The sequence below is a fragment of the Chelonoidis abingdonii genome, chromosome 3 (genome assembly GCF_003597395.2).
Source record: "Chelonoidis abingdonii isolate Lonesome George chromosome 3, CheloAbing_2.0, whole genome shotgun sequence".
NCBI lineage: Eukaryota > Metazoa > Chordata > Testudines > Testudinidae > Chelonoidis > Chelonoidis abingdonii.
This window is the reverse complement of record NC_133771.1, coordinates 39,022,424-39,038,086: the sequence shown is the minus strand read 5'-3', so window position 1 is coordinate 39,038,086 and position 15,663 is coordinate 39,022,424. Positions and strand designations below refer to the sequence as shown.

Genomic DNA, 15,663 nt, shown 5'->3' with positions numbered 1-15,663 from the left:
AAGCTCTGTCTTGAAAGGCAAAAATTGTGTGTATGTGTTTCAGTAGTGTTAGTTGTTAGCTCAATGGTGAACTGAGCTAGTTCACTGTGATTGAAAAGCCTCAGCAAGATGCAGGTCAACATGTCTGAAACTGTGTTAGCAGGCATTGTGCTAGCCTGGGGGGAACCTAAGAGAAAATACAGCCAGCCAACATAGCTTCAGAAGTTTTAGCCTGTGTCTTGATAAGAATTTCAGGCATGTTAAGCTAACATCACTACCATACACCCAATTTGTCTTTCAAGACATACCCTTATGGATCTATTAATGGGGATTCTCTGTATCCTAGTAAGGAGGAGAGGATGGAAGTTGATAAAATACATGTAGAAATGGAAGAGAAACTGTAAAATGAAAGGGAGTCCTATTCAATTACATCACATAATGGCAGAGAGCTAAAAGGTGACAAATTTTAAGTGCTTGTATATAGACACAAGGATGGTGATGATGATTGTGAAATGCTATGAAAGATTAGAGAGGCTGTGAAAATGGAAAACTCAGTAATAATGGGGGATTTCAACTATCCCCTATTGACTGGGTACATGCTACCCTATAAGTCTGTGGTATGTCCACACCTTGAATACTGCATGCAGTTTTGATCACCCCGTTTCAAACAAAGTTATATTAGAATTGAAAAAGGTACAGAGAAGGACAAGAAAAATTATTAAGGGTATGGAACAACTTCTGTATGAGGAAAGATTAAAAAAGACTGAGAGTGTTCAGCTTGGAAAAGAGACGTCTGAGAGGTCATATGTAGAGATTTATTAAATCATGAATAGTGAGGATAAAGTGCATAAGGAAGTGTTATTTACTCCTTCAAATAACACAATAACCCAGGGTCACCAAATGAAATGAATAGACAGCAGATTTAAAACAAAAAGAAAAACTTCTTCACACAATACACAGTCAATCTGTGGAACTCATTGCCGGGGGATGTTGTGAAGGCCAAAACTATACCCAGGTTCAAAAAAACTAGATAAAGTTAATGGAGAATAGGTTCATCAATGGCTATTAGCCAAGATGGATAGGGATGCAACCCCCTGCTCTGAGTGTCCCTAGCCTCTGATTCCCAGACGCTAGAGTGGATGATGGGATGGATCACTTGATGATTATCTGTTCAGAGGGAATGATCAGAAGCACCTAACATTGGCCATTGTCAGAAGACAGGATACTAGGCTAGACGGACCATTGGTCTGACCCAGTATGACTATTCTTATGGTTCAGCTGTCTGCAAAGATATGTCTCATAGCATACGCAGTGATGTAAGTAGCCTGACTATGAGTTGCAAGGGAAAATCAGTAGGAGATATAAAAACAAGTATTCTGTCTAGAGATAATTTTGTGGTCAGCATCTGGTTACTGCTAAGAAATGTGGGCTTTAATCTTTCCCTCTAGGAAGCCAGCCAAACCTGTATGTACATATCTCTTTAGCTATCTCTCGCCACCACCAATCCCAGCTCATTCTTCGTAGTAAGGTTACATTAGGGAATAGCTTATGGAATAACTGTAAACAAAAATTCATTTTAAAACTACCCATTCTATTAGAAAGCTATCATCCTATTGAAAGTGAAGTCATAATCATCCCAATGCATTTTAGGGAAATACATCTCAGTAGGTACCCCACTGACTGTGTTAGCAGGCCTCCATCCAATGCATTTGTATTATGTGTGCATCCTATCAGGGAGAGGTCATGCACAGCAGATTATTGGCGAAAAGGCAGACAAGCTCTAATCTGAGACAAAATCAATAATTTAACCATATAATCAGGAATACCTTATTGCTTCTCAGGATCGTGGGATCTAGGGACAAGAGCCCTTACTCAAATCCACTAGTGCTGGTTTGAAATAGTCCCTTTTCTTTAAGAATCATGACCTTTGAACATTAAAGGCACATACAAGAACCAAATCGAAAGCTAGTCACGTGCAATAGAGATGGAAACTGAGGAACTGTCTTGTTAGCACTGTCTTATCAACACTGAGGATCCTGAATAATTTCTTTCCAATTGCCTGATCCTTCTTCCTTTAAAGTTGATAGGAACTGAAACAAATGGCAGCAAGATGAAGTCCAGCATATGCAAAAAACTCTGCAAACTCTGACAAAAAATCTGCTACTTGCATTCAGTCATGAGGCATGGAGAAACAAACATTAGAAAACAGCAACCAGATTTGTCTCTCATTGTACGTGTCCTATGATTTTACTTGGTTAGAGACTTTCAGTGATGATTACAGTGGATAATATGGAAATACATGTTGTGATTAAAGACCGTTGTGGTTTTTTTGTAATGAGAAACTATTTAAACTCAGCTAGGTCAGCTGGTTACATATAGAAGTAAATGTCAAGAGAGGTGACAACTTCAGAGCCGGAAGACTGAAAGTGCATTCCCTTGCTCAGACGTGAGGGGGAAATATAAATGCAGTTGCCCTGAACTGTGTCATACAACAACAATCCTTAATGTGTCTAAATTGACTTTAGAAAGGTCAAAGACTAATGGGATATAAATTAAAATATACTGTAGCATAAACCTTCCTGTTTATCTTAGCCTTTGTAATTTGAATATCTGTTATTTATATTATGCCCTTGGTACATTTGAGTTATTAACGATTTCTTTACACTTATATTTATTTCTTTATACTTGCATCAAGGAGCTGCAGAAAAAAATGATCCTAGGATTCTGAACTATTTTATGTTTGCGGCGGCAATTACTGTCTTCCATAAAACTGATGATACAGTGTCCACAATGACTGTTGTTAAAATAAATGAGTCATGAGGTGGCCATGGGCTGATAAAGTTTTTGTTTAAGGAGCTGAGCAATGAGATAATTTCAGTATATTCTCAAAGCTGATTACTATTTTAACAGTGACATCTTGTTGCATGCGTTATTGAGTAGCTAACTTATCTATCGTTCTTGTATGTTTATTATGTGAAAGAGAGAGTCTGCTCAGTGCTATACCTAAAATGCTCCGTGCTATACTCAAGTCTTTCTTTGCTAGATTTTTTTTTATATCATGTGGAGGTTTAAAAGGACATCACTTTAAAATTGGTTGCATAAAATGGAAAGGGTAACCTGAAAAGTGTGGAGTGAAGAGTTTGCACTATTTAAGAATTCCAGTCAAAGTTCTGAGCATATCAGGAAAAGACAGTCCATCAAAAAGTGAAATTCTCGCATCCAAACTAGATGTTTATCTAATGCCCAACCCCCAACCCTCAGGATGTAATAACACCTGTCTCATCCAAGTTTTCATACTGTGTGCATTGCTAATGCATTTTTTTATGTAAGTATACAAAATAAGTACTAGATTTCTTAGGGAAATATCTTCTAGTTATTTGAAGACTTCATTGATGCTACCTCTTCTTTCATTAGACTATCTGTTCCTTGGTTTCCATATATTTTTAATTACACCCCATTTTCAAGTTCTTCATTACCTGACATTAGTCTTCTTCCCATTAGTGTAATAAACCTTCCAGCTCAGATCTCAAAAGGTTAGAACAGTGATACTCAGAGACTGACGCTCGAAAGCCACAAGTGGCTCTTTAATACATCTCCTGCGTCTCTTTGCAGCTCATGATATTAAAACACTATGTAATTTAATTATTAACCAATCAAGATGCTTTTACTATGTTATTAACCATACTATGTTATTGCTGTGAACATTTTATATATAAAGAGAGAGAGAGTGTGTATATGTATGTGTGTGTGTATATATATGTATGTTAGTAAATGAAAAAATGAATGCACACTACTAAGGCTCTTTTGGGTAACATTGATCATCAAATTTTGGCTCCTGAACAACTGAGGTCTGACTATCACTGGGTTAGAACAGTTGGGCTATGATTAATTTAGGATGTAGCTAAATCTAGTTCTATTCTTTTAAACCAGGTGCCTGGTACTGATTGCTAATGTTAAGGTCGCAAAACAGTTTCCATGAGAATGTTCTGTTTTAGTACAAATATAATTTAACAAAAAGGTTGATCTTTGAGGCTGAAATTTTTTAGGCTTGGTGTCTGTGAGAAGGTTTCTTTTCCTGGAAACTGAGTATGATCCTTTTTTCCATTGTGGTATTCATAGGTGGTAGAAAAACAAATGTTTAGTCCCGTTAGAAAACAAATTTTCAGGTAGGGCTGCAGTCTCAGAATTTGAACTGTATACATGCCTTTGCCTGGTCTAGGAAAAAAAAGGGAGAGGGTTGATTTATTAGAGTTATGAGCACTTGACAACTGCATACTGAGCATGCACAGTAGATTTTCCCCATTAAGTCTACAGTGAAAAACTTAAAGAGTCTGTTCCTTGGATCTGGCCAACCTGAAATTGGTGCAGGACCAGAAGAAAAGAGGAGTTATACCACTTTTCTATCCCTCCCCTGCTTCCCTTCCACTCCTTGAGACAGCTAAGTGTTGGTTTGGCTCCCTATCAAACTTAAAATAATCAGTTGGATGCTGTAATTAATACTCACTAGTAAAATTCTTAGCTGCTGCTCCACTGGATTTCTGAAGTGCACCATATTATATACCCCCTCCTTCCCTGACATACTTTGAAATACCCCTACAGTGGAAAAGGGAGGTGCCGACCAGATGGAGGAAGTGACTAGTGATGTCACTCTTTTTCAATTGATTTTCATCTCCTTTCACAAATGCCTCCTTTGCTCTGTCAAGCTGTTCCTTGTGCTTGAAATAATCTCCTCAACTTGGTTTGTCAAGCCAAATGCCTGAAGAGCTCTGTACGGCTTGAAAGCTTTGTCTCTTTCACCAAGAGAAATTGTTTCAATAAAAGATATTACCTTCCCACCTTGATTCATTTAAGTCCCCCTGCAAAATTCACTTCTGATTTGTGCAGTCTAGGCTTATACTAACTTTTATGGGTTATAAAGTTGGTGGATTGAAAGGGGAGGAGAGAAAGATATGTCCCCTTAGGATCGCAGGCTTCTCCCTGCAATTCACTAAGTCCACACGCACAGTACAGACTCCAGAACACACAGACAGCTCCGCTGAGCCTGTGGGATCCAGTGCACAGAGGTTCTTGAGCTGCCCTCTCCTCCCCTCCCCTTCACTCTACCTTCAGGTTGGCAGAAGGCAGATTACCCAAGAAAGGCCTCTCCATCAGCAGATAAGGAGGAGGGACCAGAGGAGTTGTGATCCAGCCTCATGTTAAGTATATAGAAAACATATTTACTCCCCAAATGGATTACGTCTTGTACTGTCATTGTTATTTAACAATATTACGGTAAAATGAAAGGGGAAAATAGAGCAGGAGAAAGGAATAGAGTGGGTCCTATAGAATCCCACTGATGACTGAACTAATTGTTTGTTGCATGTGATTCTTTCAGGTGTACCTTATTTTTATGTCCTTATCATAAAGAAACACATAGAGCTTAGGTTTATTATTTATTATTATTGGAGAGGATGGGCAAAGGAGAAGCTAACATGCAGAATAAAACGGAAGGTTTTTAAAGAGCCTGGTAAGGTTGGTTGGTTGTTTTTTAAACATGTAATTATCCTTTTGATGGTATTTTTAGGTGTTGATTATTTAAAGTAGTAGTGTGGGCATTAAATAATTCTTTAAAATTCCGAAGGAAAATATAAGCAGCCAGGATTTTTTTTTCATTTATATTTATGAACAATGTTGAATGCTTGGAATTATTTTTGTCTGCAAAAGGAAAGGCTAAGTGAATGATGTTCCTTTTTTCTGGCAGGGATTTCACTGGAGCAGGTCTGTTCATGAGTAAAATATCCTATGTTTGGAAGAAACAACAATAATGAACTTCTGGTAATGTGTTGTGTTATGACTGCTGATTAACAGGTTGGAAGTATGTAAATTAAAATAATTCTGGCACATAGCACAAAGCACTAGAATTCAGAGTTGGATCACCTTGTTATGGTCACTCTAATAAAAGCAAAAATAATCTTTCCTACTGTCTGAAGCTTTCTGAAAATCATGCAAATCCTTCATAATATTAGAATCCTCTGCCTTCAAAATAGAGAAGAATTGATATATGTAAGCCTTTTCTTTCAGAAAATACAAAGATTTGTAATGTTGTTTTATTTTCGCCTTTGTGGTTATTTTGCAGTAGTATTTCCTTCCTTTTTTTATTCTTTGCTACTGATAGTTTACTCAGTGCTGTAGCTTTGCTTTGTAATGCAATGTGCTTATATTTACTAAACTTTTAAAAATGGAATGTTTTGCGAATATTTGCCCGCAATATTTTTTCACAAAAAACTGTCTGCAAAGCATTAGATTTTATTTTTTAAATTGCATGTAATAACTCCCAAATTCTGTTTTTAATATGCATCAAGAAAATTCCTGTGGAAAAGAGTCCTAAAAATCCTCTATATGTTTTCCACATGCTAACACACCTGGATCTTAAAAAAAAGCAGAACTGTTTCTTTTTAAATCTTTCTGATACACAAAGGAAATATTAGGGATTTCTGTCTTATTTATCAATAAGGACAGTGCTTTGATAGGTCCATTCAGTTGGAACCTTAAGAGTAAAATCAAGTTTGATGGTTTAGAGTTCCCATTAATTAATATTTGCATGTTTGTGAGGATGACAGTTGTGAAATCTGCATATTTATAACCATTTCCCAGAGTATTGAAGGGATTTATGCTACTGAGATAACGGACACCTTCTATTCTAGAAATATTCAAAGGCTGTGTAATAAATAGTCCTGGTATTTGTCACCTTGGTAGAGTTTCACTTTGTTTGAACACTTAAATCAACATAAACTGCTGCTTGTTGGAGCTGTACTAGCTATATGCATTCCTGAGAATAATTGGTGACTTGCATTCCTGAGAATAATTGGTGAATTGGTAGGTTCATTTACCTACCAAGCTATCAATAGATAGAGGGTAGACGTCTGTTCTCAGCAGTATTCAACAGTGTTGACCATGAGAGAGGTAGCAGGGGTCCAGGATAATGTGCTAAACTGGTCAGAGTACTTCCTGCACCTTCTCTATGAGGCCTCGGATATGTTTTGGTCTCATAAGAATCTATTTTCTCGTCGATCCTTTTCAACATCTACATGCAGCCACTATGTGAACTAGTGAGACAACATGGACTCAACTGTGAGCAATATGCAGACCACAGACCACCTATTCTTCTTCATGTATTTGCACACCACTACTGCCAATATGGCCAAGTGGTTGGATGGGATCAGGTCTGGATGGCAGTGGTTAAAGGTGAACCTGAGCAAGACAGAGCTGTTGCTGGTGGGCAGAGGAAAGCATTGTAAAGAGTTTGCTGCCATGGTGCAACCTTCTTTGGTTGAAGGCATCCACAGTTGGTCAGTTTAGTCTGTAGCTTTGAACTGCTCTTGGATTCCTCACTGATGCTAACCATCCACAAGTATGGCTTTCTGTCATCTCCAGTTGGGAAGAAGACTCTGTCCTATCCTGGCTTCAGTGATTCACACCACCTTCTTCTCTTGGCTGGTCTATAGCACTTGGGCATCAGTGCTTAGGAAACTCCAACTAGTACAGAACGCTGCAGGGAGTCTCCTCGGCATCATGGGCTACGACAAACACATTAGACCTGTCCTCCACTCTCTCTACTGACTTTCCATAGAATATCCAATATGTTTTAAGATCTCTGTCCTTATCTTCACAATGCTCCATGGCTTGGCCCCAAGGTATCTAAAAGATTGTCTGCATGGGAACTTTTTCAGGGGCCACTCTGAGGTTGTGCAATAAACTCCCTAAGAACTAAGGAGCATCACAAACCTCATCACTTTCTGCTCTAAGTGCAGGGCACATTTCTTTGACCTAACTTCTCTAACATAAACACCTAGCAATATGTATTTAAAAATATATACCCCCCTCCCGCATACTACCCTACCAAAACAGTACACTTCACTTCTCTCCCCATGAGAGGACAGAACAAGCAACCCATGATAGATATTAATCATGTTGTTTAATGCACCACTGCAAGGTACTTGGCTAGTGCATTGAAGAATGCATGATAAGAACTTGTATGGAATAGAATAGAATATTCTTCCAGCTCATGTAGTCTTATAGCATAGCTGATGTGTGAACTTGGGGTCTGCAAGTTGCTAAATATATTGTGTATCAGATGAATCGTCAAGTATGAGAATTTTTTCCTAAGAGTAGGAATGGCCTGGGCAAATTCCAACAGAGCAGTTATATTATGCCTATCTCAATTGTTGAAAAGGAAGCCTTTTACTTTCCTTCCTAAACTGTTCTGAAATGTTGCAGATGCAGATTGCTTAGTGTATTTAACTGCCAATCTGGATGCATTTCAATGGTGACCAAAGGAGTCTTTTATTTATAATATGAAAAGAGAGAGGCTTTTCATTACACTAAGCTATGAATTATAGGAGTATGCAGTACACCGCACAGCAACTAGAACCCCTTGAGGAATTCTGATTGACTCACCCAAATTGCCCTTGGCTATCTAGGGCCACATTCTGTAGCAGGGACTTTATTCCCTTTGAACAAATGAAGCAACCTTACCTCCTCACCCAAAAACTCATACTCTGTTCCTGCTTTGCAGACTGACTGCAGAGAGGGGCCAGGTTCTCCTACCATTTTGATTGGACTACCACCAGCTGTACCAGACTGTATGTGCCTTCTGAATTACAAGGGCCTTGTGACTTTCTCCCTCTTCTTTCTACACCCAAATAAGTTCAGGTACCTTTTAGTCCATTGTTCATAAATTAGGCCCCTATACTGCAACTCTTATATATATGAGCAATCCCACTGAGTCAGAGTTACTCACCTTTGTAAGTGTTTGGGGAATTGTGGCTTAGTTTGCCAAGTGCTGTTATGGATGATCTCTTCTACAGAGCTCTTCTAATCTATATTAGTTGACTTCTAACCAGTTTGAAAGGTGAGGAGAAAATATGGACCCCTTAGAATTGTTATCTGATTTTCGTCAACCTGATATTAAGGCTGGTCCACAGGAAGAATTCTTTAAAAAATATTGTTTAATGGTAGCAATGACACTGAACATGTTACTAATACTAATGGAGGTTGTGTCAGTTACATCAGTATCTTACTGGTTGATGTAATGTACCTTGCAGAGAATAAGCAAGTGCCTTGATCTAGTTGCTCAGGTCACTGAGATTCCACCTTAGTAAGTTTGAGAGATTTGTTCTAGCCTGGTCACCTATATCAGTGGACTAAGAAGATTAGACCTAAGTGAGATATAGCACACGTTTTTTTAAAAGTGACAAATTGCCATCACACAATTGTATTGGTGGCTTGAGATATGTAAAATATGAAATCCCTACCCAGATACTACAGAATTGTCTGCAACTGATTATATGCACTTGTCACCTTTTTTGAAACCAGTACTTCCAAGCGGGTTTTTAAGTACATAGATTTCTATAGTCAGGAGCGTGACCATGCTGTCCCTCCAGACTTAGCAATATTAAAACTTCTTCTTATGTAAGTATGTATCACTTTTTGTACTTCCCTATTCACCCAGCAAATTTGTAATGTACCCTGTCATACCATTGCCATGAGCTCAGTCAGAATAAAATGACAACTGTGTTGCTACATGACTAATGTGAATAGATTCCAGCGTGGTAGATGCAGATTAAATTATTCAGCGCATCTGTCTCGGTGTTGGTCTGTCTGAGTGGAGGGACAGGACTTTAGAGATCTGGGCCTCACATCCAGAGAGGTGAGTCAGAGGCAGAGCAATCTGAATGCTGTTGGCCAGCTTCAGGTTATGGTGGACTGGGCTGCATGCTAGGAGAAGCTAAAGGATTTAGGAGTGAATGAAAAACAAGAGTCAATCTGAAAGGGCAAAGAGGAAGAATTTATCAGAGATACAAGTGGGTCAAGGAGAAGCCCTAAAATATTAATGTAACCTGGCACTGTGCTGCTTTTAATTTACCAATTGTGATGAGTGGGCATTTCTATTCTGTACGTTAGCATTGGATAGGGAGGATATTTAGGCAAGCATGACAAATTATTAGCATTTTCATACTGAAGGGGCATTTTCAGATGCTTATAACTTACAAAATTTCAGTCTGAAAGTTAGAAATTTTACTATTTCCCCCCTCATTTGTAGAGTGAATGTTTTTGGAACATTTGAGCAAAAATAGTAGTGTGTGTGTGTGTGTGTGTGTTTAAAAATGTAAAAAGGATAAGAAACAGCCTAGTCCCTCTTTTTCTCTCTCTCTCAAAAAACCCCCCCAAGCCTTTTTTTTTTTTTCTTTTTTAATATCCCTAGTACTAGTTCTGCTACCACAGCATTGGGTTGCAGGCCCTAAAGCCCATCAATCTGGTCCATTATATCAGACAGCAGTGTAGTTGGCTTGTTTACATTAGTCTTTACCAATAAGACATGATCCAGGGGAAGAGCTGTATCCCATTACCTTCCCATTCAACGCATATTCACCGAAAGGTGGAGTTAACCTATTAGGATATGCAGGCTAAGGACTTTCCATTTGCAACAATTTGGTGTTATGCTGTCCAGGGTATTGGTTGCCAGTCTCCATAAGGGAATCAGTAACAGAATTGGTATCAACAATTAAGTGCAACTGGTTCCACAATAGAACATGTGAAAGGGTTAAGGCTGCCTTCTGGTCATGTGACTCAGCAGGAGATTGAAGGGAGGGAGGTGACACACCAACTCCATCTCGTCTTTTTTTTGAACCCACTATTACCTCTGCTTCCCACTCCCCTCCCCTTCCTGGCCCCCAGACCTCTACCTCTTGCTCATCCAGCTCTGCCCCTCTCCTGCAGTCCTAACTGGCCCCACGTTCCTTGTTGCCAGGCCACAATCACTACCAGGATGCTGACTGTCTGCTCGCTGGCTCTAGCCATTTCCTCCACCCATCTGCTAAATGGATCCTGCTCCCCATCCCACTGCCTGCTGCTTGGGAGAAGTAAGAGTAGGGGTAAGGTGGAAGGGGAACACCTCTGGGGAACCCACATAGACCATTCCAGCAGTCACACTAATAAAATAATACCAACAGGATTTTATAAGAGGGATAAGGAAAAATCCCAGGTTTATTGTAAATAAATAGAGACAGAAATTGGGATATGCAGTTTAATATTATTTTACTACTATTTTTTTATTTACACACTCATTTATACAAGTTTTGCAGTTGTTATAGTTACCAGCTTAGATGTTGCTTGTGGCAGAGTACTGGCCAGGTAGCCTGCACACGAGGAGGGGAGCAGAGTTCTTGTCAGATGTGCATCTGACGCTTCTGGAGGATGGTTGCAGAACTGGACTCCAAGTTCCTGAATTTTTGGTTCTGTTCTTATAGGATTTTGTCCTTATACAAGTCTGTGGGAATTGCTTCATCCTGCTGATGTTTGTTTGAGGTGATTATCGAACAACAAGTGGCACATCCCTGATGACTGAATGTCTGAGCGTTGTTTTGTTTTTTGGAGTCTTCAGCCCTCCATGGTGGGGGGTAACTTAGGTGGATTTCAGTTTGCCCTCCGGGGGTCATCTTGTTGTTTCCACTTGGTGCCTTCTTCCACCAATAGACACTGCATTCCTAGGCTGGCACCTCCCTGATAATTCATGTAAACCAAGCATTTATTCACATACATTTCTTCTTTTAATTACATTAACATACAGAGCAAACAAATTAAAAGCTGTGTTCTTTTTGGAAGAACAATTACAGTTGTTTTTGAGAACAGACTTTCTGTCTCAAGATGTGTTAACACAATTAGCAGTTTGGCCTTGCATGTTTCTTACAGAGAGAGAGAGACCTAAACAGAAAAACAAGAGGCCTAAGATGTGGGGAGTTCAACTGAATTTAATTTTACCCCTTGTTTCTTTTGGCCTCAGACTGGTTATACACATACACTTTATAGATTCATAGACTCTAGGACTGGAAGGGACCTTGAGAGGTCATCGAATCCAGTCCCCTGCCCTCATGGCAGGACCAAATACTGTCTAGACCATCCCGCATAGACATTTATCTAACCTACTCTTAAATATCTCCAGAGATGGAGATTCCACAACCTCCCTAGGCAATTTATTCCAGTGTTTAACTACCCTGACAGTTAGGAACTTTTTCCTAATGTCCAACCTAAATCCCTTGCTGTTAGTTTAAGCCATTGCTTCTTGTTCTATCATTAGAGGCAAGGTGAACAAGTTTCTCCCTCCTCCTGATGACACCCTTCTAGATACCTGAAACTGCTATCATGTCCCTCTCAGTCTTCTCTTTCCAAACTAAACAACCCAATCGTTCAGCCTTCCTTTATCGGTCATTTTCTCAAGACCTTTAATTTCTTGTTGCTCTTCTCTGGACTCTCCAATTTTCCACATCTTTCCTGAAATGCAGTGCCCAGAACTGGACCACAATACTCCAGTTGAGGCCTAACCAGCTCAGAGTAGACAGAGCAAGATGACATCTCATGTCTGTTTACAACACACTGTTAATGCATCCCAGAATCACGTTTGCTTTTTTGCAACAGTATCCACTGTTGACTCATATTTAGCTTGTGGTACTATAACCCTAGATCTCTTTTCTGCTACTCTTCGCTAGAGTCTCTTCCCAGTCTGTATGTGTGAAACTGATTGTTCCTTCCTAAGTGGAGCGCTTTGCATTTGTCGTTATTGAACTTCATCCGGTTTACTTCAGACCATTTCTCCAATTTGTCCAGATCATTTTGAATTTTGACCCTATCCTCCAAAGCAGTTGCAATTCCTCCCAGTTTGGTATCGTCCGCAAACTTTATGGTTTTACATACACTTTATGGTAGAAAAATTCCCTGATATGGTCCAACACAGCAACCCACAAGTGAGCTTGGACCCACCATTTTGGAAACACTGCTATAGCCAGTTTGAGGATTATTTCGTATTTAATTCTTACATTAACATAATATATACTATTACTTATCCTGTGATTGTGAAGACCAAATAATCATTTGTCTATTTTTTTCTGTGATTTTTGGTTTGCTTCAGAAGGCTAGTACCTTAATTGCCTGCTACTCTTGGCACACATGAGGAAATAACTGCCACTTTTACTGGCTATAATTTCCCTCTTGATTTTTAAGGAAAACGTTAAGAGCCAGTTGTTGCATTAAAATTTGGTGTACTGATGGGCAATTATACCTCCTGGTATTTGAATTACGTTTTGAAGGTATCCCCTGAATTCTAAATGAAAATTTATCAAAATATTTGGGAGCAATACAAGCATATCTAGTTTATAATTATTTTTGCAGAAAATCATACTGAACATGTCAAGAAGCTAGAATCATAATGCAATAATTGTTCCTCTGAATTGTATTTGAGCGAAAACATGAAAGGGAAAAAATGAGTCAGCAAATTTATGTTTACCAAAAAATCAAACCAAATTTCAATATTTTAAGAATTACTTGTAAAGCTAAAATAACGAGGAGTCCAGTGGCACCTTAAAGAATAACAGATTTATTTGAGCATAAGCTCTAAGGGGTAAAAAACCCACCTCTTCAGATTCATTCAGTGAAAATTACAGATACAGGCATAAAATATATATGTTGGCATATGAAGAGAAGGGAGTTACCTTGCAAGTAGAGAACCAATGTTGAAGGTCAATTTAGTCAGGGTGGATGTAGTTCACTCCTGATAATTGATGAGGAGGTGTCAATACCAAGAGAGAAAAAATTGCTTTTGTGGCAATCGACATACTACAATTGACATAGTACACTGACTATGATGAGAGACTGTGGCACACACTCTCAAAGAAACTGAGGCACCACCTGATCAGCATCCTGTACAACAAACAGGAGAAGATCAAGAATGAGCTCTCAAAACTGGAGACTCTCATACAAAACCAACCTTCCTCACAAACTTCCATGTGGCTGGACTTTACAAAAACAAGACAAGCCATTTACAAAGCTCACTTTATTTCTCTACAGAGGAAAGAGGGCAGTAAACTGTAAACAGTAAATAAATCTGTTAGTCTTTAAGGTGCCACTGGACTCTCTCTTGTTTTTTTGGATATAAACTAACACGGCTACCCCTCTGATACTTCTAAAACTAAAAATCTTAACATATTATAAGTATGCATACATTTTTATATGGATGTATGAATAAATATATAAAATGCAAACTATGCTTGGCAGATGTCGATCAAACAAATTTAGTACGAAGAATATATAACTACATCATCCTTCAAATATATGTGGTTATAAGCAATAAATGACAAATATTCAAGGGATTTATCATGAAAACTATTCTCTGTAGTTTGGTCACTGTGCTCTATACTGGTTTTAAAGCTCAACTGTTGTTAAACTGGTGTGATTCAGGAGATAAAAGCCACCATGCCTGCTGTATTAGATTCTGGATCTTCACAACATCCACCTGCACACTAAGTTATGTTCACCACCACATGCACATGACTGAGAATTTGGCATCCTAAGTAATCCTGTCATTTTTTTTCATACAGCAGAAAAGACATTTATAGTCCCACAGTTGGCTAATCTTTGGATGGTGCACAATACTTATTGCATATTTAAGGTTTTGAACTCCAATAACTTTACACTTTTGAAGTCCATAGCAGTAACTTCAGTGCGGCCAGGATTTCACCACAAGTGTTTAACTTGTTTCAGAGCAAGATTTCTGGTTTAAATCAGAATGGTTGTCAGTAGTTTCATTTATATGTTTGACAACCCACATGATTTAGTGGGTTTTCTGATTTTTCCACTACAGTCAGTCTACCCACAAGCTGTAATTTTGTATGGGAAGATACATCTCAAGGCATGGGGGAATAGATTAACATAAAATAAGAACCAAAACTCAAAATTTATTCAAACTCGAAACTTTAAGAAGAATCTCTTGTGGTATTTCACTGACCTAAATGAAACTAATAAATACTGGGGATCTCACAAGTGTGTCTACAATCACAAATTTTTTTGCCAAAGAGGTTGAGACAAATTCAGATGAAACTCTGGACTAAGCACATGAACTTCTTGCCTGCTAACTAGAAGTGCACATCTGAACCTTCTCAAGTTCAGTCTACTTATAAAAAAAGGCTGCTATCAAATCCCCCTTCAATCTTCTCTTCTGCAAACTAAATATGCCCAGTTCCCTCAGACCCCTGATATTTTTTGTTACTTTCAGCTGGACTTTCTCCAATTTGTCTACATCCTTTCTGTAGTGGGGGACCCAAAACTGGACACAGTACTTCAGATGTGGCTTCACCAGTGCTGAATAGAGGGAAATAATCACTTCCCTTGATCAGCTGGCAATTCTCCTACTAATGCAGCCCAATATGCTGTTAACCTTCTTGGCAACAAGGGCACATTGCATAGTTGCCAACTTTTATGCGGTAAATAAGTACCCTGACTTTCACAATAGGCCAAAAATCAAGCTAATCCCATTTGAAAACAAGGCCAAAACAAGCCAGTCTCTAAGAACCCTAACACTCTATGTGACTAGATACTCCTAGCACGTGTCTGGGACTGTAGTGGGCCCGCTGTGCACCTCTGTCTCCTCGCTTGCCCCCGGTTGCCGGGAGCTGATTTAAAAAAAGAAAAAAAAAGAAACCGCAGCAACAAGCTACAAGACAAAAACAAGGCAACAAATCAATTAAGTCAAAAAACAAGCCCAATTTCTGTGTTTTATTCATGGGTTTGGCATGTCTGGCACATTGGTGACTCATATCCAGCTTCTCATCCATTATAATCCCTAGGTTTTTTCTGCAGAACTGCCTTTTAGCCAGT

The 15,663-nt window shown here is 38.9% G+C and overlaps 1 protein-coding gene across 1 annotated transcript in view; it reads left to right on the top strand.

The window, feature by feature from the left end:
* The window catches only part of SNTG2 (syntrophin gamma 2), a 534,493-nt gene that overhangs the window by 148,856 nt on the left and 369,974 nt on the right, over positions 1-15,663 (top strand). The gene's annotated exons all lie outside the window — the stretch shown is intronic.